The 21917-nt window shown below is 47.6% G+C and overlaps 1 protein-coding gene and 1 non-coding gene across 2 annotated transcripts in view; one reads left to right on the forward strand and one right to left on the reverse strand.

Moving 5' to 3' along the window:
• LOC126259316 (titin homolog) overlaps positions 1–21917 on the reverse strand; it is a 951541-nt gene that overhangs the window by 586286 nt on the left and 343338 nt on the right. The gene's annotated exons all lie outside the window — the stretch shown is intronic.
• On the forward strand, positions 16041–16124 carry Trnap-ugg (transfer RNA proline (anticodon UGG)). Its single transcript has one exon. It is a non-coding gene; the product is annotated as a tRNA-Pro (tRNA).

Genomic DNA, 21917 nt, shown 5'->3' on the forward strand with positions numbered 1-21917 from the left:
AATCATCTTTAATAACTGAACTAAAATTTTGTAAAATCCCTGTGTTAAGTTGTAGCCCATATTCCAATAAATAATCTGTAAAATGTTCAACTTCCTACCTCAAATACTTTGTGAGGAAAGATGTAATTTATAAGCGTTATTTTAACATTCCAAGTATAGGGCGTTCCGGAGCCCCTTAAAAATGGATGAGCATACATGCCTGTATGTGCTCAGTGAAGTGTATCACAAAGCACAATGCTCACTTAAGAACTGCTATATCCGCAGAAGACAGGTTCACTGTAACACTCCGATTCCTTGCTACAGGAGAGAGATAGGTTAGGTTAGGTTAGGTCAGGTATCCAATCTTCTTAATCTGTTTTTGTATTCACGGTGCCTCACATTGTAAAGCGCATTAGCTTCACACATCTCTATTAATTTTGTAGTTGTCGGTACACACCAATTCTATTTACCGGCAATGTTTATAAAAAACACTACAGATGACAGAACGCTGCAGCGATGCTAGCGGTCCACGTGGTAACATGTCACATTGCAGTGAACAGAAGACAAGCGACTTCTTTGATCAAATCTAGAGTGAGGCACCATCAAATTTCTTTGACGAAGATATTTGACAAAGATATTGGACAAAGAATTCTGATAGTGTAATACCGGCCTAAGGAAGGCAGATATCCGTAGCGTAGACGAACGGGGAATCATTTTAAGGACGATAAGGCCGCAAACGGGGAAATCTACTGGCATATGCCAATAAGTGACTTCCAAAGGGGCAAGTTGTTGTGGCCCGGCGCCTGGGTGTGAGCATCTCAGAATGGACGAAATTGGTCGGCTGTTAGCGTGCTACTGTCGTCAGCTTCTATGCGAAATCGTTGAAGGACTGTGAGAGCACGAGCAGGCGACGAGTTGCTGTGCGTCAACGCTCCATCGCAGCACGTGGCGTGGACGCGGGGAGGCCTGCCAGCTCCTGTAAAGCAGGGTATGTGGCAGGATAGGTGGCAGATCTGACAAGAGAGTACAGAGTTGGTACAGACACACGCGTCTCGGCGCATACCGTTCAGTGCAATGTGTGGTGAAGATGGGGCTCCAAAGCTGACCACCTCCACATGTTTCAGTGTTCACCCAACGTCATTGTCAATTACGGTTACAGTAGACAGGGAATCATCGAGACAGGACCGTGGATGAGTGGAAACGAATCGCCTGGTCAGATGAATCACGCGTCTTCCTGCACCAGGTATATGATCGTGTTCGTATAGCTTATCATCCAGGCGTGCGGGTGCTCGAAACATTCATCTCGCCACGGGCGCAGACTGGTGTTATGGGGAACATTCACCACGGCTTCCACGGGACCTCTGGTACTAATCGCAGGCACCATGACTGCTGTAGACCACGTGAATGTTGCTGCAGGCCATCTGCATTCCTTCACATTTAATTTCTTCCCCGGCGGTGGTGGCATCGCCCAGGAAACTAACTGACCGTGTCATAGAATAAAGAAGTCTGCAGCTGAATCTAAGAAATTGGCGTACCACCTGGTGATCAGCAATTGTACTACGTTGCCACGTTGTGTTGTTGTTGTGGTCTTCAGTCCTGAGACTGGTTTGATGCAGCTCTCCATGCTACTCTATCCTGTGCAAGCTTCTTCATCTCCCAGTACCTACTGCAACCTACATCCTTCTGAATCTGCTTAGTGTATGCATCTCTTGGTCTCCCCCTACGATTTTTACCCTCCACGCTGCCCTCCAATACTAAATTGGTGATCCCTTGATGCCTCAGAACATGTCCTACCAACCGATCCCTTCTTCTGTAGCACCACATTTCGAAAGCTTCTATTCTCTTCTTGTCCAAACTGGTTATCGTCCATGTTTCACTTCCATACATGGCTACACTCCATACAAATACTTTCAGAAACGACTTCCTGACACTTAAATCTATACTCGATGTTAACAAATTTCTCTTCTTCAGAAACGCTTTCCTTGCCATTGCCAGTCTACATTTTATATCCTCTCTACTTCGACCATCATCAGTTATTTTGCTCCCCAAATAGCAAAACTCCTTTACTACTTTAAGTGTCTCATTTCCTAATCTAATACCCTCAACATCACCCGACTTAATTCGACTACATTCCATTATCCTCGTTTTGCTTTTGTTGATGTTCATCTTATATCCTCCCTTCCAGACACCATCCATTCCGTTCAACTGCTCTTCCAAGTCCTTTGCTGTCTCTGACAGAATTACAATGTCATCGGCGAACCTCAAAGTTTTTATTTCTTCTCGATGGATTTTAATACCTACTCCGAATTTTTCTTTAGTTTCCTTTACTGCTTGCTCAATATACAGATTGAATAACATCGGGGAGAGGCTACAACCCTGTCTTACTCCCTTCCCAACCACTGCTTCCCTTTCATGTCCCTCGACTCTTATAACTGCCATCTGGTTTCTGTACAAATTGTAAATAGCCTTTCGCTCCCTGTATTTTACCCCTGCCACCCTTAGAATTTGAAAGAGAGTATTCCAGTCAACATTGTCAAAAGCTTTCTCTAAGTCTACAAATGCTAGAAACGTAGGTTTGCCTTTCCTTAATCCCGTGGAAGCCGTGGTGAATGTTCCCCATAGCACCAGTCTGCGCCCGTGGCGAGATGAATGTTTCGAGCACCTGCACGCCTGGATGATAAGCTATACGAACACGATCATATACCTGGTGCAGGAAGACGCGTGACTTGAAAATATCTTCCATCAATCGACATCGACCAGAGACCTTCAACAGAAGCGCGGAATCTGTACCCCACCAGAGACAATTACAGACGTGCGTGCTCCTCCACAAAGAGCAACTGCAGGCACTGCTCCTCGCTAGCTTCAGAATTCTCTTTGCAATTTTACCTAATTTTTACGGATACTTTTACGGCTAACCGTCCCCTCTGCAAATAAGTATAATTCCTCTTAGATATAGCAATACATTATTTATTGGTATGCCAACACATACGTCTTTTGTGGACTTGTCCAGAGGCATTTTTTGCGTTTTAGTGTTTTCATGACTTGCAAGTGCTTACGACGTCAATGGGAAGTGCGTATACTGCAAACAGCGCACTAAATTTTTGCCTATTGCAGTGAACTTGTCTTCGAGCACACAGTCGAACTGCATATAAATACTTTGTGGTACACACATGCTCGTGGCTGCTTTACATACAATAATGATGGTGATGTCACCCTTTGTTAATCAGTGAAACAATTACACAGTAGAAAAATACTGCGACGAACAGTCGGAATAGGCGGACACGTATTATTGGTTCAAATATGCTCTGAGCGCTATGGGACTTAACATCTGAGGTCATCAGTCTCCTAGAACTTAGAACTACTTAAACTAACTAACCGAAGGACATCACACACATCCATGCCCCAGGCAGGATTCGAACCTGCGACCGTAGCGGTCGCGCGGTTCCAGACTGAGGCGCCTAGAACCGCTCGGTCACAGCGGCCGGTGGACACGTATTATATTATTTGTTGCTGAAAACCGATGATGGAAGGCAAGAATAGCAAGTCTAGGACTGTGTATGATTACTAACTTAGCGCTCTCAGCTTCGCTCATGTAGATCGTATGCCTGCAGAGACTTTTTTGTTTTTAATTAGTCGAATTTTTTGTTGTTCACAAATTGCAACACGCCCTAAGCTATTCATGCTAATTAAGGCCATATAAGCATTGTCTTTTTGGAGTGTATTTCTGACCAAAAAGTGATTCTGGATTCTGGTAGCTAAAGTTAAAACATTTTTTTGGTAATCACGCCCTTTGTGTTCTTGTGGAGACATTTCCACAGCAACTTTCATCCCCTAACAAATATTCCTTTATATCAAATAGGAAAGTGAAATACCAATTTTCGTAAATTTAGCATTAATTTTTTTTAAAATGTAACGAAATGTTTTCTTCATCCTCTATTGCACTCCCTCACAGGCTGAATTTACAAGAAACACTGGAACCGGTATTTTTTTATTTCTAACCGAGAAGTCAAATGCCAACTGTCACAAATGTAGCCTTCAAAATCCTTTAGTAGTTATTTAGTAATTATGTATTTCCAAAAAGCTTCCACTCACTACTTTACCCTCTTAGTGGTTGAATTTCCAAAAATGCTGAAACACATATATCTTTACTTCTGACGGAAAAACCAAATAGCAATTTCGTAGGCCTACCTTCAAAATTGCCTTAGTAACAACATTTTTCGAAACAACCCTTATCCCCTATTTCACCCCTTAGGGCTGGAACTTCGAAAAATCCCTTCGTAATAGATGCCTAGAGTATAGGATCCACACTTTTCCAAATTTCAATTTTCTATCCTTAGCGGTTTGGTCAGGGCGATGATGAATCAGTCAGTCAGTCAGGACAATGCGAGATGTAAGGCAGTCTGTTTTTGATGTGGTATGCAACAGCTACACTAAAATGAAGGATTTCTGGCAACCGCTAGGACTTGATAATTTATCCAACTATCCGGACGCCTGATTACCGGAATAACAGCAAAATAACGGAAACTGTTGGATTCAGGCTATGGAGGATTTTGGGTATGGAGAGCCTCAAATTAATCTTAAGGCGTTTAGTTACTGAGTAGTAGGTCTCCCACATACATCTCGTGGCTGCTGTCTTCGGTGACACACTAAGTGAACGTCTTGTAAAACCGGCTACAATACGCTGCTGTTAGGGCCGCATATCGGGTGACACAAGACGTGACGTGTTTACTCACGCTGCACGCTAAGCGTGGCGGCATTACGTAACGGCACGCCGCTCTCTTTCGCTGGACTGTTAAAGGGCGGCTGGCTGTTGATTGTCATCGAAGCTTTCTTACGAACCGCAGACGTGTAAACAGGTTTGTAACTGTAGTGCGTCTTGCGGGGGGGGGGGGGGGGAGAGGCAATGGGTGCGCTTTATGAAAAATAAGGTTTAAAACTGCCATCAGACCATTCGGATTCAAGTTTTCCTGAGCTCGACATCGACGAGGCGTCAGTCCTCTCAACCTTCTTTGCTTCCTCTTCGGGTCCAAAGATGCACTAAATGTCACTATGATGATGCATTACTTACCATAAACATTGTTGGACTGTCTTATTCAGTAAGATAGCATCGAAGCGCATAATTCACGCCACTGCTAGTTAGTGCGATGATCGTAAAATTCGCCAGCTGGACGCTACTCTTCCCTTCCTTGCCCCTAGTGATAAAAATGGTGTGATGGGACATAGATGCATGTCCGAAGGAACATTACATCGTAATTCAGAATAACGCAGCAGCGCCGCAATATCTTATGTACACTCCTGGAAATGGAAAAAAGAACACATTGACACCGGTGTGTCAGACCCACCATACTTGCTCCGGACACTGCGAGAGGGCTGTACAAGCAATGATCACACGCACGGCACAGCGGACACACCAGGAACCGCGGTGTTGGCCGTCGAATGGCGCTAGCTGCGCAGCATTTGTGCACCGCCGCCGTCAGTGTCAGCCAGTTTGCCGTGGCATACGGAGCTCCATCGCAGTCTTTAACACTGGTAGCATGCCGCGACAGCGTGGACGTGAACCGTATGTGCAGTTGACGGACTTTGAGCGAGGGCGTATAGTGGGCATGCGGGAGGCCGGGTGGACGTACCGCCGAATTGCTCAACACGTGGGGCGTGAGGTCCCCACAGTACATCGATGTTGTCGCCAGTGGTCGGCGGAAGGTGCACGTGCCCGTCGACCTGGGACCGGACCGCAGCGACGCACGGATGCACGCCAAGACCGTAGGATCCTACGCAGTGCCGTAGGGGACCGCACCGCCACTTCCCAGCAAATTAGGGACACTGTTGCTCCTGGGGTATCGGCGAGGACCATTCGCAACCGTCTCCATGAAGCTGGGCTACGGTCCCGCACACCGTTAGGCCGTCTTCCGCTCACGCCCCAACATCGTGCAGCCCGCCTCCAGTGGTGTCGCGACAGGCGTGAATGGAGGGACGAATGGAGACGTGTCGTCTTCAGCGATGAGAGTCGCTTCTGTCTTGGTGCCAATGATGGTCGTATGCGTGTTTGGCACCGTGCAGGTGAGCGCCACAATCAGGACTGCATACGACCGAGGCACACAGGGCCAACACCCGGCATCATGGTGTGGGGAGCGATCTCCTACACTGGCCGTACACCACTGGTGATCGTCGAGGGGACACTGAATAGTGCACGGTACATCCAAACCGTCATCGAACCCATCGTTCTACCATTCCTAGACCGGAAAGGGAACTTGCTGTTCCAACAGGACAATGCACGTCCGCATGTATCCCGTGCCACCCAACGTGCTCTAGAAGGTGTAAGTCAACTACCCTGGCCAGCAAGATCTCCGGATCTGTCCCCCATTGAGCATGTTTGGGACTGGATGAAGCGTCGTCTCACGCGGTCTGCACGTCCAGCACGAACGCCGGTCCAACTGAGGCGCCAGGTGGAAATGGCATGGCAAGCCGTTCCACAGGACTACATCCAGCATCTCTACGATCGTCTCCATGGGAGAATAGCAGCCTGCATTGCTGCGAAAGGTGGATATACACTGTACTAGTGCCGACATTGTGCATGCTCTGTTGCCTGTGTCTATGTGCCTGTGGTTCTGTCAGTGTGATCATGTGATGTATCTGACCCCAGGAATGTGTCAATAAAGTTTCCCATTCCTGGGACAATGAATTCACGGTGTTCTTATTTCAATTTCCAGGTGTGTATTTGCCGATACCGGGCAAGCGACTTTCAAGTAAAATGTCTCCCCTTTTAGGGCATATACATAACGGATCGCAGGTTGTAGACACATGGTTGACGACACATATAAGTTTGAGTCTGGGTGTAAAGCGTGCTCTGGTAGCCTAATGGTAAGGCGACTGCTTGCGGTGAGAGGAAGAATCGGGGTTCGAGTCCAGTCAGACACAAAATTTCCACTGTCGTCGTTTCATTACACAGCTGATGGTCGTCGATATTCGGAATTGTGAATACATTTAACTATTGTTTTTTAGCTTTGTTTCACGAAATATCCATTTCGTTGAACTGATATTCCAAGTCCTTTGCGGTCTCTGAAAGAATTACAATATCAACAGAAAAGCTGAAGTCAGAAACGGTCTTATACAAGTAGACGCATTATCTCCAATAGTTTTTAATTTGATTTTAGAAAAGATAGACACAGAACACAAAAAATCAAACCAGGCTGGCATAAAACTGGGTAATGTTACAATAAATCATCTACCATATGCGGACGATGCCCTTCTATTAAGTGGCAGCAGAGAGGTCTAGGGTCCGCCCGATATGGTCAAGAGGCCAGGAGAGACGCTGCAGGCGATGTGCTGTTAGCTGGGGCTCTCGCGTTAGTCGTCCGCTGCCATGGCCCGTTAACGACAAATTTTTCGCCACACTGTCCTAACGAATACGTTCCTCGGGGACAATATTATGGAAATGGAAGAGGATGTAGATGAAGATCAAATGGGAGATACGATACTGCGTGAAGAGTTTGACAGAGCACTGAAAGACCTGAGTCGAAACAAGGCCCCGGGAGTAGACAACATTCCATTACAACTACTGACAACTTTGGGAGAGCCAGTCATGACAAAACTCTACCATCTGGTGAGCAAGATGTATGAGACAGGCGAAATACCCACAGACTTCAACAAGAATATAATAATTCCAATCCCAAAGAAAGCAGGTGTTGACAGATGCGAAAATTACCGAACTATCAGTTTAATAAGTCACAGCTGCAAAATACTAACGCGAATTCTTTACAGACGAATGGAAAAACTGGTAGAAGCAGACCTCGGGGAAGATCAGTTTGGATTCCGTAGAAATGTTGGAACACGTGAGGCAATACTAACCTTACGACTTATCTTAGAAGAAAGATTAAGAAAAGGCAAACCTACGTTTCTAGCATTTGTAGACTTAGACAAAGCTTTTGACAATGTTAACTGGAATACTCTCTTTCAAATTCTGAAGGTGGCAGGGGTAAAATACAGGGAGCGAAAGGCTATTTACAATTTGTACAGAAACCAGATGGCAGTTATAAGAGTCGAGGGGCATGAAAGGGAAGCCGTGGTTGGGAAAGGAGTGAGACAGGGTTGTAGTCTCTCCCCGATGTTATTTAATCTGTATATTGAGCAAGCAGTAAAGGAAACAAAAGAAAAATTCGAAGTAGGTATTAAAATTCATGGAGAAGAAGTAAAAACTTTGAGGTTCGCCGATGACATTGTAATTCTGTCAGAGACAGCAAAGGACTTGGAAGAGCAGTTGAACGGAATGGGCAGTGTCTTGAAAGGAGGATATAAGATGAACATCAACAAAAGCAAAACGAGGATAATGGAATGTAGTCAAATTAAATCGAGTGATGCTGAGGGGATTAGATTAGGAAATGAGACACTTAAAGTAGTAAAGGAGTTTTGCTATTTAGGGAGTAAAATAACTGATGATGGTCGAAGTAGAGAGGATATAAAATGTAGACTGGCAATGGCAAGGAAATCGTTTCTAAAGAAGAGAAATTTGTTAACATCGAGTATTGATTTAAGTGTCAGGAAGTCGTTTCTGAAAGTATTTGTATGGAGTGTAGCCATGTATGGAAGTGAAACATGGACGATAACCAGTTTGGACAAGAAGAGAATAGAAGCTTTCGAAATGTGGTGCTACAGAAGAATGCTGAAGATAAGGTGGGTAGATCACGTAACTAATGAGGAGGTATTGAATAGGATTAGGGAGAAGAGAAGTTTGTGGCACAACTTGACTAGAAGAAGGGATCGGTTGGTAGGACATGTTTTCAGGCATCAAGGGATACAAATTTAGCATTGGAAGGCAGCGTGGAGGGTAAAAATCGTAGAGGGAGACCAAGAGATGAATACACTAAGCAGATTCAGAAGGATGTAGGCTGCAGTAGGTACTGGGAGATGAAGAAGCTTGCACAGGATAGAGTAGCATGGAGAGCTGCATCAAACCAGTCTCAGGACTGAAGACCACAACAACAACACGTCCCATATTGACTTCTGAGGTTGTTTCACGCAGTGTTGCTTGTCTGTTAGCACTGACAACTGGGCTGCTCCGTTGTCCGTGGTGAGAAGTAATGCCTGAATTTGATATTCTCGGCACACTCTTGACACTGGTTCTCGTAATATTGAATTTCCTAACGATTTCCGTAACGGAATATGCCATGTGTGTAGCTCCAACTACAACACCGCGTTCTAAATCTATTAATTCTCGTCGTGCGACCATAAGCACATCGGAAACATTTTCACGTGAATCGCATAAACACAAATGACAGCTCGGCCAATGAACTGTCCTTTTTTACCTTGTGTACACGATACTACCGCCATCTGTGTATCGCTATTCCATGACTTCTGATAAAACAGTGTATTGTACCCTGTAGGGGTTGTATTATAGGAGTTCCAATCGAGACTTTGTGTGATTTACAGACGTATAAACAACTGATACAGCGGTGTCATACGAACATGAGAACTTCAACAAAAACAGATGGAAAGAAATCATCTGTTGAAGTGCATGCAGGGGAGTAGTAATCAGCTGTAGAAACATTCGACAAAAGTGCTTCAGTGCAGGGAGGTAACACTGCCACTGCTTATTTGTTCGTCTCAAAAGCTTGAATTATTTGCTGGAGAAATACATAGCAGCACTACCTACCTATCGTCTTCAATGATGTCTCTTACTCTTTTCAGCTTCCAGCATTGTGGAAAGCGAAACTGGACGAGTACATGAACAATGTCTTTTCTGTGTACATAAGGTGAAACGAATTCGACAATACGCTGAAAGATTCTTTGTCTTCATTAAAAAATTCCGACAGTCATTTGGCTCTGCTGCAAGGTCTCTTTACGTGTTAACATGGTTGTGTGTGGAACGCTCTCGAAGCCACTTTTCGCCCATCGCCGCTTCCTTTTTTTTTTTTTTCACTTAGCACTCGCAATACAGGCGAATTCTATGCGATTGAGCGCCGCTACCAAGGGAAAGTTCTAACTGAAGCGTCCTAAGTAAAAATATTTCGCAATAACGTAGTGACGCTCCTTGCCCCACACTGTCGCGCAATAGAGACACAATATTAATGCACATGAAGTATAGCACGTACGAGGACCCGTTAATGTTGCGCCAACTAGTCGCCAAGATTCCGCCGAAACAAGATTCGAGCAGCCCCGTGCTGGAGGCAACGACCGCAGACCGGTGAACTACGCGAGAATGCGTTGCGAAAGGGGGCGGCGGCTTTCGCCGCGCACCTCTCGCCCGCAGCACAATACGAGCCGCAGCTGGTGCGGCCGGCGCCGCCAGGGGGCCGGGGAGGCGGCAGCGGCGCCGCCTTCTGGCTGGGGGCGCCTCCGGCGAGGCGACGCGCGGCCGCACCGCCGAGGGCAGGGGCGGGCGGCGGGCGCGCGGCCCCAGGTGTTGCCCCTGGCAACGGCGGCGGCGGCGGCCGCTTTCTCGCTTGCGTCACGGGGCGCACACAGCCTCCATCCGGCCGCCGCGCTGCCAGCACACCTGTGCGGCTTTCACGAGCGCCCCAGTCTGACGCCAGCGGCAGGGTAACGTCTCGCGCTCTCGGCACACACTCCTTACGTAAATGTTCCCCATATACTCTACCGCTGCCTACTCTCCGTATCACTTGTCTTAATTTGGAGGGAAAACTGGCAATCTTTAGCGTATGCAGAATCACAAACAAATATACTGAATGTGATAAATACGGGAATGGTTGCTGAAATGCCAGCTGAGACAGCAGTTTAGGCGACGTAGTCTGGTTTGCTGACAGGTCGACAACAGGCAAAGGTTTTGGGGCCCGGGTAACGGAGTACACATTATATTACAGAGTGCAGTCTCAACGGACGGTGCCTGCGGTATTCCAAGCAGACATATTTGCCCTCAGCGTGTGCACATAGGAGAATCTGCGTAGGTGTTACAAGGATCGTAGTATGTACATTCATACAGACACATAAACAGCTCTCGTATCTCTGTCAGCCCTAGAAACGGGATGAAAGATCGTCGCAGAATGCCAGCAATCCGTTGAGAGGATAGGGGAAAGCAACGAGGTAAACCTGCTGTGGGTCCATCGTCACTCCGGTGTTACAAGTAACGAACAACCAGACAGGTTATCCAAAACAGGGGCAACGACCTTATTTCTTGGAACAGAACCTGTCCCAACTATCACTAAGGTGATGATAAAATCTAAACTACGTGGCTGGATCAGAAGGCAGCACGCAGAACTTTGCTCTGAGACCCGAAGATAGGAACACTACAAGCTAATGATAAGGAAGCCATGTGAGAAGTTTTGTAAACCTGACGCTGAATCGTAGGCAGGTTAACATTATCGTAACTTTGACTGCCCATGGAGTCTTCAACAAATTACAGTACACGATGGGAATATAGAAAGAAGCCGCTGCATGTACACTATGAAACCGCACCCCAGTGAATCTTCCAGTGCGAAGTTCTGGAGTCTAAAAGGCACAAAATATCTGGGTCACTAATTCCTGACAACATTGTATCTAGTCGCCAGTAAACGGACTCCCATTACTCTTCAAGGGTACTGGCTGGCTTCAGCACAAAGGCAGGGAGCGACACCGTACAGTAAACATAGTTTCGGTGCGGACAACAGGGGTTGTTTTGTCTCCCTGATTAAATCGAATCAAATCAAAAGTTCTAGTATGTACATCTACATGATTACTATTTACACTAAAGTGTTTGGCAGGCGCTTTACTGAACCACTTTCAGATCATTTCCCTACCGTTCCACTCTCATATAACACATCGGAAAAACGAACATACACTATGTGATTAAAAGTATCCGGACACCTGCCTGAAAAAGACTTAAAAGTTCGCGGCGCCCTCCGTCGGTAATGTTGGAATTCAATATGGTGTTGGCACGCCCTTAGCCTCGATGACAGCTTACACTCTCGCAGGCATACGTTCAATCAGGTGCTGGTAGGTTTCTTGCGGAATGGCTCCCCATTCTTCACCGAGTGCTGCACTAAGGAGAAGTATCGATGTCGGTCGGTGAGGCCCGACAGGAAGTCGGCATTCCAAAACATCCCAAAGGTGTTCTATAGGATTCAGGTCAGGACTCTGTGCAAGCCAAATGGTTCAAATGGCTCTGAGCACTATGGGACTTAACTTCTGAGGTCATCAGTCCCCTAGAACTTAGAACTACTTAAACCTAACTAACCTAAGGATATCACACACATCCAAGCCCGAGGCAGGATTCGAACCCGCGACCGTAGTGGTCGCGCGATTCCAGACTGAAGCGCCTAGAACCGCTCGGCCACTTCGGCCGGCTCTCTGTGCAAGCCAGTCCATTACAGGGATGTTATCGTCGTGTAAATACTCCGCCACATTATGAACAGGTGCTCGATCGTGTTGAAAGATGCAATCGCCATCCACGAATTGCTCTTCAACAGTGGGAAGCAGGTGCTTAAAACGTCAATGTAGGCTTGTGCTGTGATAGTGTCACGCACAACAACAAGGGGTACAATCCCCCTCCACGAAAAACGAGGTCGCACCATAATATCACCGCCTCCGAATTTTATTGTTGGCACTACACACGCTGGCAGATGACGTTCACCGGCCATTCGCCATATCCACACCCTGCAATCGGATCGCTACACTGTGTACCGTGATCCGTTTTTCCACTGTTCAGTCGTCCAATGTTTACGCTCCTTACACCCAACGAGACGTCGTTTGGCATTTACCGGCGTGATGTGTGGCTTATGAGCAGCCGCTCGATCATGTCAGTCCAGATTTTCTCACCTCCCACCTGTCATAGTACTTGCAGTGGATCCTGATGCAGTTTGGAATTCCTGTGTGATAGTCCGGATAGATGTCTGCCTATTACACATTAGACCCCCTTCAACTGTCGGCGGTCTCTGTCAGTCAACAGACGAGGTCTGCCTGTACCCTTTTGTGCTGTACGTGTCCCTACACGTTTCCATTTCACTATCACATCGGAAACAGTGGACCTAGGGATGTTTAGAAGTGTGGAAATCTCGCTTACAGACATGTGACACAAGTGACACCCAGTCTCCTGACCACGTTCGAAGTCCGGAGTTCTGCTGAACGCCTCATTCTGCTCTCTCGCGATGTCTAATGACTACTGAGGTCGCTGATGTGGAGTACCTGGCAGTAGGTGGCAGCACAATGCTCTTAATACACTCCTGGAAATGGAAAAAAGAACACATTGACACCGGTGTGTCAGACCCACCATACTTGCTCCGGACACTGCGAGAGGGCTGTACAAGCAATGATCACACGCACGGCACACGGACACACCAGGACCCGCGGTGTTGGCCGTCGAATGGCGCTAGCTGCGCAGCATTTGTGCACCGCCGCCGTCAGTGTCAGCCAGTTTGCCGTGGCATACGGAGCTCCATCGCAGTCTTTAACACTGGTAGCATGCCGCGACAGCGTGGACGTGAACCGTATGTGCAGTTGACGGACTTTGGGCGAGGGCGTGTAGTGGGCATGCGGGAGGCCGGGTGGACGTACCGCCGAATTGCTCAACACGTGGGGCGTGAGGCCTCCACAGTACATCGATGTCGTCGCCAGTGGTCGGCGGAAGGTGCACGTGCCCGTCGACCTGGGACCGGACCGCAGCGACGCACGGATGCACGCCAAGACCGTAGGATCCTACGCAGTGCCGTAGGGGACCGCACCGCCACTTCCCAGAAAATTAGGGACACTGTTGCTCCTGGGGTATCGGCGAGGACCATTCGCAACCGTCTCCATGAAGCTGGGCTACGGTCCCGCACACCGTTAGGCCGTCTTCCGCTCACGCCCCAACATCGTGCAGCCCGCCTCCAGTGGTGTCGCGACAGGCGTGAATGGAGGGACGAATGGAGACGTGTCGTCTTCAGCGATGAGAGTCGCTTCTGCCTTGGTGCCAATGATGGTCGTATGCGTGTTTGGCGCCGTGCAGGTGAGCGCCACAATCAGGACTGCATACGACCGAGGCACACAGGGCCAACACCCGGCATCACGGTGTGGGGAGCGATCTCCTACACTGGCCGTACACCACTGGTGATCGTCGAGGGGACACTGAATAGTGCACGGTACATCCAAACCGTCATCGAACCCATCGTTCTACCATTCCTAGACCGGCAAGGGAACTTGCTGTTCCAACAGGACAATGCACGTCCGCATGTATCCCGTGCCACCCAACGTGCTCTAGAAGGTGTAAGTCAACTACCCTGGCCAGCAAGATCCCCGGATCTGTCCCCCATTGAGCATGTTTGGGACTGGATGAAGCGTCGTCTCACGCGGTGTGCACGTCCAGCACGAACGCTGGTCCAACTGAGGCGCCAGGTGGAAATGGCATGGCAAGCCGTTCCACAGGACTACATCCAGCATCTCTACGATCGTCTCCATGGGAGAATAGCAGCCTGCATTGCTGCGAAAGGTGGATATACACTGTACTAGTGCCGACATTGTGCATGCCTGTGTGTATGTGCCTGTGGTTCTGTCAGTGTGATCATGTGATGTATCTGACTCCAGGAATGTGTCAATAAAGTTTCCCCTTCCTGGGACAATGAATTCACGGTGTTCTTATTTCAATTTCCAGGAGTGTATGAAAAAAGGAAGTTTTTGTGGGTGTCCGGATACTTTTGATCACATAGTGTGTAAACGTTGCTGTGCGACCTCTGATTTCTGTTCTTTTATTACATAGGTTTGCTCTCCCTTTGTAGGCGACCGTCAACAGAATATTTGCATTCGGAGGAGAAAATTGGTGATTGAAATGTCGCGAAAAGATCTCGCCACATAGAAAACCACCGCAACTCGCTTATCATATCTGTGATTCTGTCTCCTCTACTTCGCAATAATACAAAACGAGCTTCCCTTCTTTGAAATTTTTCCATGTCGCTGCCAATCCTATCTGGTAAGGATCCCAAACCTCTCACTAATACTGTAATAGAGGACGGTCATGAGTTGTGTAGGCACTCTCTCTGGTAGATGGGTTGCATGTTATAAGTGTTCTGCCAACTAAACGCATCTTTGATTTGCTTTCCCCACAATATTTTCTATGTGATCGTTCCAACTTAAGTTGCTCGTTTTTGTAATCCTTAGGTATTTAGTTGAAACTTTGTGATTTATCGTGTAACCTAAATTTAACGTTTTTTCCCTTAGTTCTCCTGTGCAGGACCTCATTTTTTTTAAAGAATCAGTTGTTTTTCGCGTCACTCAGATCTCCAGTGTCAATCATTTGGCAATCCGTTTTCATCTTCTGATCACTTTACTAGACGGTAAACGACAGTTTCATTTGCTTGCAAACTATCTAAGAGGGCTTCTCAGATTGTCTCCGAAATGATTTATGCACATGCAGAACAGCAGAAGGCCTATAAGACTTCCTCGGTGACCTCTACATATCGCTTCGGGTTCACTAGATTATTTCCTGGCAATTACTACGAACTGCGTTCTTGCTGATAGGAAATCACGAATCCAGTCGCTCAACTGAGACGAAACTCCATAGGCACTACCTCTGATTACAACAGTCATCGGTATATTGTGCATGCAGAATACTTATAGATTGAATGGAAATACAGGCAACTGCGACCCGTCAGTGCAGAAATATTTCTCTTTTTCCGTTAACTACTCTCCGAGAATTTTCATTTTGTTCTTCAGATGAAGCAGACCGAAGTTCAGTTATTCACGTTTCTGAATTGATGCTGGGTGCTGGAGGTTGCTAAACTGTGACAAGACGATAGGAAACACTACAGTATGTCCCCTTCTATGTTATTTGTATGGCACATTGTGTCGAAAAGAAAAAAACGAGTTTCTCTGCTTACTGCGCAGTATGGATGCTATTGGAGTTAGCATCCATCTGGCAGCTACCGTTTTCATTGCCTGTTAGCCATAGAATGGTGACACATCCTTGTTTATAGCGGACTGTGTCATCCAACCTCAGTTCTACTGGTTGCCAAGCCGGGTTCCAACTGCTGGTGGTTTCAGAGGCGGCAGCCGTCTGTGGTACTTTTATCTCCCTGCATAGACCCAAATCACCGGCAAATGTAGTCATGTATTCTTCTTACCGCACTGTGTACGGACAATAACTAATATTTCATGATTTACAGCCGGCCCGGGTGGCCGAGTGGTTCTAGGCGCTACAGTCTGGAACCAAGCGACCGCTACGGTCGCAGGTTCGAATCCTGCCTCGGGCATGGATGTGTCTGATGTCCTTAGATAGGTTTAAATAGTTCTCTAAGTTCTAGGGGACTGATGACCTCACCAGTTAAGTCCCATAATGCTCAGAGCCATTTTTCATGACTTGACAGGGTGGAGCGCGGTAAACTGCTGATTTGCGAGTGAAATAAAAAAATAATGAACACTTAGAAACTTACATTTTTATTTTTCTCATATTGGACAATAATGGAAGTTTCTAATTACATGGTTTAAACAGTAGCCGCGCGGGATTAGCCGAGCGGTCTGAGGCTCTGCAGTCATGGACTGTGCGGCTGATCCCGGCGGAGGTCGAGTCCTCCCTCGGGCATAGGTGTGTGTGTTTGTCCTTAGGATAATTTAGGTTAAATAGTGTGTAAGCTTAGGGACTGATGACCTTAGCAGTTAAGTCTCATAAGATTTCACACATTTTTTTTAAACAGTATATCAGGCAAATGTCTACCTTCAGAATCCACACACAGGCGCAGATATTTTCCGAAATTCTCATGCACTCTTTCAAAAATGTCTTCTGGTATTTTTACAGTTTCAGCCTCAATATTGTTTTGTATGTCTTCCAGGATGTTGGGACGTTTGCAATACACCTTTGACTTTAGGTAATCACAAAAAAAAAAAAAAATCGTATGGGGCTGAGTCCGGTGATCGTGCGGGCCAGTTGAGATCCCCCATCCGACACATAAGTCTTCCGGGAAACATTTGCCTCAAAAAAATTCATGGTAACGCCCGATGTGTGTGCACTGGCACCGTTTTGGTGAAACCAGGTATCCTGTAATTGCATTGTCTCGAAAGCCGACTGGAAGAACACTTGCAGCATAGTTCAGTAACGATCCGAATTCACATTTCCAGCACGACGATTTTCGTGGAAAAAGTCAGGGCCAATGATGCCTACTCGTGATATGCCGCACCACACAGTGACGCGGTCTGAGTGCAGCAGTCTGTGGTGAATTTGCCTGCGGTTCGTGTCGCTCCAGTACCGAATATTCTGTTTGTTTACACACGCACTGTAGTGAAAATGTGCTCATCGGAAAAAAACACATCACTGGGTATGGTTGCAAGCATGTCTTCACAAGACTTTCTTAGTGTTACATAATCTCGTACTGGCAATTTCTGGTCTACGCACATTTTACACGGGTGAAAATTCTGTACATTATAAAGAACCCGGTGGTGAGAGCGTCTCGAAATGCCAAGAGCAAGTGCGTGTTTCCGAGCTGAGCGTTTCGGAGATTGCAGTATCGCTGCTCTAACTCGCTCGACATTTTGTGGTGTAGTAACGCTTCTTTTCAGGTCCTCTTCGTACAGATGACACATCCCCTGTTGTTCTGAATGCATTTACCCAATTTAAAATTGAATGTCGTCCAGGAACACGTCCGCATGGGAGTACGCTAATCGAAAAGCACGCTGCACTGCAATGATCGAGTGGGAATTCGAGAAGTACACTTTGCACAAAATGAGCGCTCCTCACGTGTCCACAGCATTATCGCAACTGAACAACAATTGGATACAAACCTCCCGTGGGGTCACTATCAACCACGCCCACTCTTCCCTCTATTCGACCAACAGTACCGCCTCAACGTGTGAATTGTAAAAAAGGCAATTTACCGCGCTCCACCCTGTACTATCCTCCCTGGTGCTGCAATTTTAGTGGTCAGTGGTGTACGACAAAAAGACACGAGGCGGTAGGTCAGCGCTCGTGGGTCTGCCTACGCAGGCGTCCAGGGAGTCCTAAGGAGCCGGCACGACGTCGGTCAGCCGGGCTGCCTGGCGAGCGCAGCCAGTCATTACGGGCAGCGCCGCCCGCCGGCTCGGCTGCTGTGTAAACGCGCGCTGCCCCGCTATCAGATGCCGACCGGCCGGCACAGCGGCGATAACATTCCTCGCTCTGGCCGGAGGACGGCTCTCACTGGAGGCGGCCAGCGCGTCTGCCTGTCCGTGGGCAGCCTCGGGTCGCATCCGCCCTCAGGACCAGATGGGACCACGAATGAACATCTCAAACGACTGCCCAGGAAGCCATTGGCGCTCATCATGAGGATCGTCAATGGTTGTCTCCGACTGAGTTGTATCTCAGAAACCTGGAAAATAGCTCGCCTTGCCGATCCCGAACCAGGAAATGACTTGAGCCTACCGACAAACCGTCGGCCCATCAGTTTATTACCTACTTCGTCGATGATCCTCGAAAGGATAATCTTAAAAAGACTTCCAAAATCCATCGCCAAGAAGGACATACACTACTGGCCATTAAAATTGCTACACCACGAAGATGTGTTACAGACGCGAAATTTAACCGACAGGAAGAAGATGCTGTGATATGCAAATGATTAACTTTTCAGAGCATTCACACAAGGTTGGCGCCGGTGGCGACACCTACAACGTGCTGACATGAGGAAAGTTTCCAGCCGATATCTCATACACAAACAACAGTTGACCGGCGTTGCCTGGTGAAACGTTGTTGTGATGCCTCGTGTAAGGAGGAGAAATGCGTACCATCACTTTTCCGTCTTTGATAAAGGTCGGATTCTAGCCTATCGCGATTGCGGTTTATCGTATCGCGACATAGCTGCTAGCGTTGGTCGAGATCCAATGATTGTTAGCAGAATATGGAATCGGTGGGTTCAGGAGGGTAATACGGAACGCCATGCTGGATCCCAATCACTAGCAGTCGAGATGACAGGCATCTTACCCACTTCGCTGTAACGGATCGTGCAGCCACGCGTCGATCCCTGAGTCAACAGATGGGGACGTTTGCAAGACAACAACCATCTGCACGAACAGTTCGACGCCGTTTGCAGCAGCATGGACTATCAGTTCGGACACCATGGCTGCGGTTACCCTTGACGCTGCATCACAGACAGGAGCGCCTGCGATGGTGTACTCAACGACGAACCTGGGTGCACGAACGGCAAAACGTCATTTTTTTGGATGAATCCAGGTTCTGTTTACAGCATGATGATGGTCGCATCCGTGTTTGGCGACGTCGCGGCGAACGTACATTGGAAGCGTGCATTCGTCATCGCCATACTGGCGTATCACCCGGCGTGATGGTATGGGGTACCATTGGTTACACGTCTCGGTCACCTCTTGTTCGCACTGACGGCACTTTGAACAGTGGACGTTACATTTCGGATGTGTTACGATCCGTCCCTCTACCCTTCACTCGATCTCTGCGAAACCCTACATTTCAGCAGCATAATGCACGACCGCATGTTGTAGGTCCCGTACGGATCTTTCTGGACACAGAAAATGTTCGACTGCTACCCTGGCCAGCACATTCTCCAGATCTCTCACCAATTCAAAACGTCTGGTCAATGGTGGCCGAGCAACTCGCTCGTTACAATACGCCAGTCACTACTCTTGATGAACTGTGGTATCGTGTTGAAGCTGCATGGGCAGCTGTACCTGTACACGCCATCGAAGCTCTGTCTGACTCAATGCCCAGGCGTATCAAGGCCGTTATTACGACCAGAGGTGGTTGTTCTGGGTACTGATTTCTCAGGATCTATGCACCCAAACTGCGTGAAAAGGTAATCACAGGTCAGTTGTAGTATAATATATTTGTCCAATGAATAGCCGTTTATCATCTGCATTTCTACTTGGTGTTGCAATTTTAATGGCCAGTAGTGTAATTAGATAAGGCCCTTTTCCCTTTCAACCAAGGCTACCAGCGTAACTTCAACTCATGCGCGTTACGGAATATATAGCGTACAGCATGAATCGCTCAAACTACACTGCGGCTGCTTTTCTGGATGACGAAAAAGCCTATGACAGGGTGTGGAAGAACAAACTCGTCGCCAGACGTTCACTCCTCAGGATCGATACCGGACTATTGCATCAAGGTTCTTGACAGTTTCCTCGCAGGTTGGCGCATCTATGTCGAGGTAAATGGACAACACTCCAGTACGCTACAGTTACGAGAAGGCTTACCACACGGTCCGTCTTCCATTCAGTGCTTTCTATTTTGTACGTGAATGACGTGCTGGGGCTCCCGCAGGTTGTCCATGCGCAATTCGCGGACGACACCGCATCATTAACAAGCACTCGACGCATTACGGCAGCAACATGGCACCTGCAGAGGCAGCTAAACAACACAACAATGGGTAACGAACGTCGTATAAGACTTAACGCAGAGTAGACGAGGGCGGCTCTCTTCACCAGACGACGGCCTGACCTTTGTGATAGCCTGGTTATAAACAACCTTCTAGTCCCCTGGACTAATCACACCCCTTATTTGGCAGTCTTAATTGATAAAAAAAGTACTCCCGAGGAACATGTCACGCTGAAAAGGTTAAAACGTTGTGCCTGATATACCCTCTCCTCGCCAGCTCTCATGTGTCTGTTAGCACAAAATTTAAGCTATACCGAGGAACGCTCCGACCCCCCAGGTTAGAAGGCTGCTCTTCGGGTACCATAGGCAACACAAACATTAAACTACTACAGGAGTTGCAAAATCGCTGCCTTCGGCTCATTCTCAAAGCCCTTCAGTGGGCCTCGACGAGGGACACTCATCAAGAACGTGATGTCGACCCCATCCAGGACACTATCAGGGTATGACCGTATAGCTCCAGGACACCATCGAAGACCTCCGCCGAACACCGGCCATTTGGAGTACGTCGTGTCTGTTGCCCCATGACGTTGGCACCGATTCGGATGCCGGAGGCCATCATCGAAGCTCCTCAGTAACCTAACATCTAGAAACTATTACCACAGAAGGGCCCATGGAGCCAAACCCGCAGCGCTTTTTACGAGTAAGTAAAGGGAACAATACTGATTTACCTTTCCATCCAGGAAATCCAGCCTCATAGTGGTAGCACTTCTCTTACACCACACATACAACAAAGGGAAGTCTGTCTATGGTCACTTCCACAAATTTACCTGATGTGTGTCTTCCGAGAAGCATATATGCGACCGCACCCTCGACCTGCCACATGTGGACGAAAGACGTTACAACCGTCCAGCTGTCGGCTAGCAACAATTACTTTTCCATCTGTGGTACATCAGCCCGAAATAATTTCCCTGCTGTTCCGCCTCTGGTGGGCGACAGAAAGACTTAATTAAAAGAACTGCCTCATGATCACTGAAACCAGTTTCAATATGGACGTCCTAAGAGAGACCAGGGCCGTTCGTTGTCATGAAGTCTAATGCATTCCCATTATGAGCATAATCCGAAGTATCTGTTCTGGTTAGTTTTTAGAAAATGCACTTATTAATGTTCTGCATGCTGCCTTGTCAAGACGACAACTTACAGAACTATTCAAAAATGATTCGAATGGCTCTGAGCACTATGGGTTCAAAAAAAAAAAATGGTTCAAATGGCTCTGAGCACTATGGGACTTAACATCTATGGTCATCAGTCCCCTAGAACTTAGAACTACTTAAAGCTAACTAACCTAAGGACAGCACACAACACCCAGTCATCACGAGGCAGAGAAAATCCCTGACCTCGCCGGGAATCGAACCCGGGAACCCGGGCGCGGGAAGCGAGAACGCTACCGCACGACCACGAGCTGCGGACTGAGCACTATGGGACTTGACATCTGAGGTCATCAGTCCCCTAGAACTTAGAACTACTTAAACCTAACCTAAGGACATCACACACATCCATGCCCGAGGCAGGATTCGAACCTGCGACCATAGCGGTCGCGCGGTTACAGACTGAAGCGCCTAGAACCGCTCGGCCACAACGGCCGGCTTTACAGAACTGTAATTACTCCAATCGATTGTTGGATGATTACTGTCTCGTCCGATCATGACACTATGACTACGCAACAAAGATACTAGAGAAA

The sequence above is a fragment of the Schistocerca nitens genome, chromosome 5 (assembly GCF_023898315.1).
Source record: "Schistocerca nitens isolate TAMUIC-IGC-003100 chromosome 5, iqSchNite1.1, whole genome shotgun sequence".
Lineage (NCBI taxonomy): Eukaryota > Metazoa > Arthropoda > Insecta > Orthoptera > Acrididae > Schistocerca > Schistocerca nitens.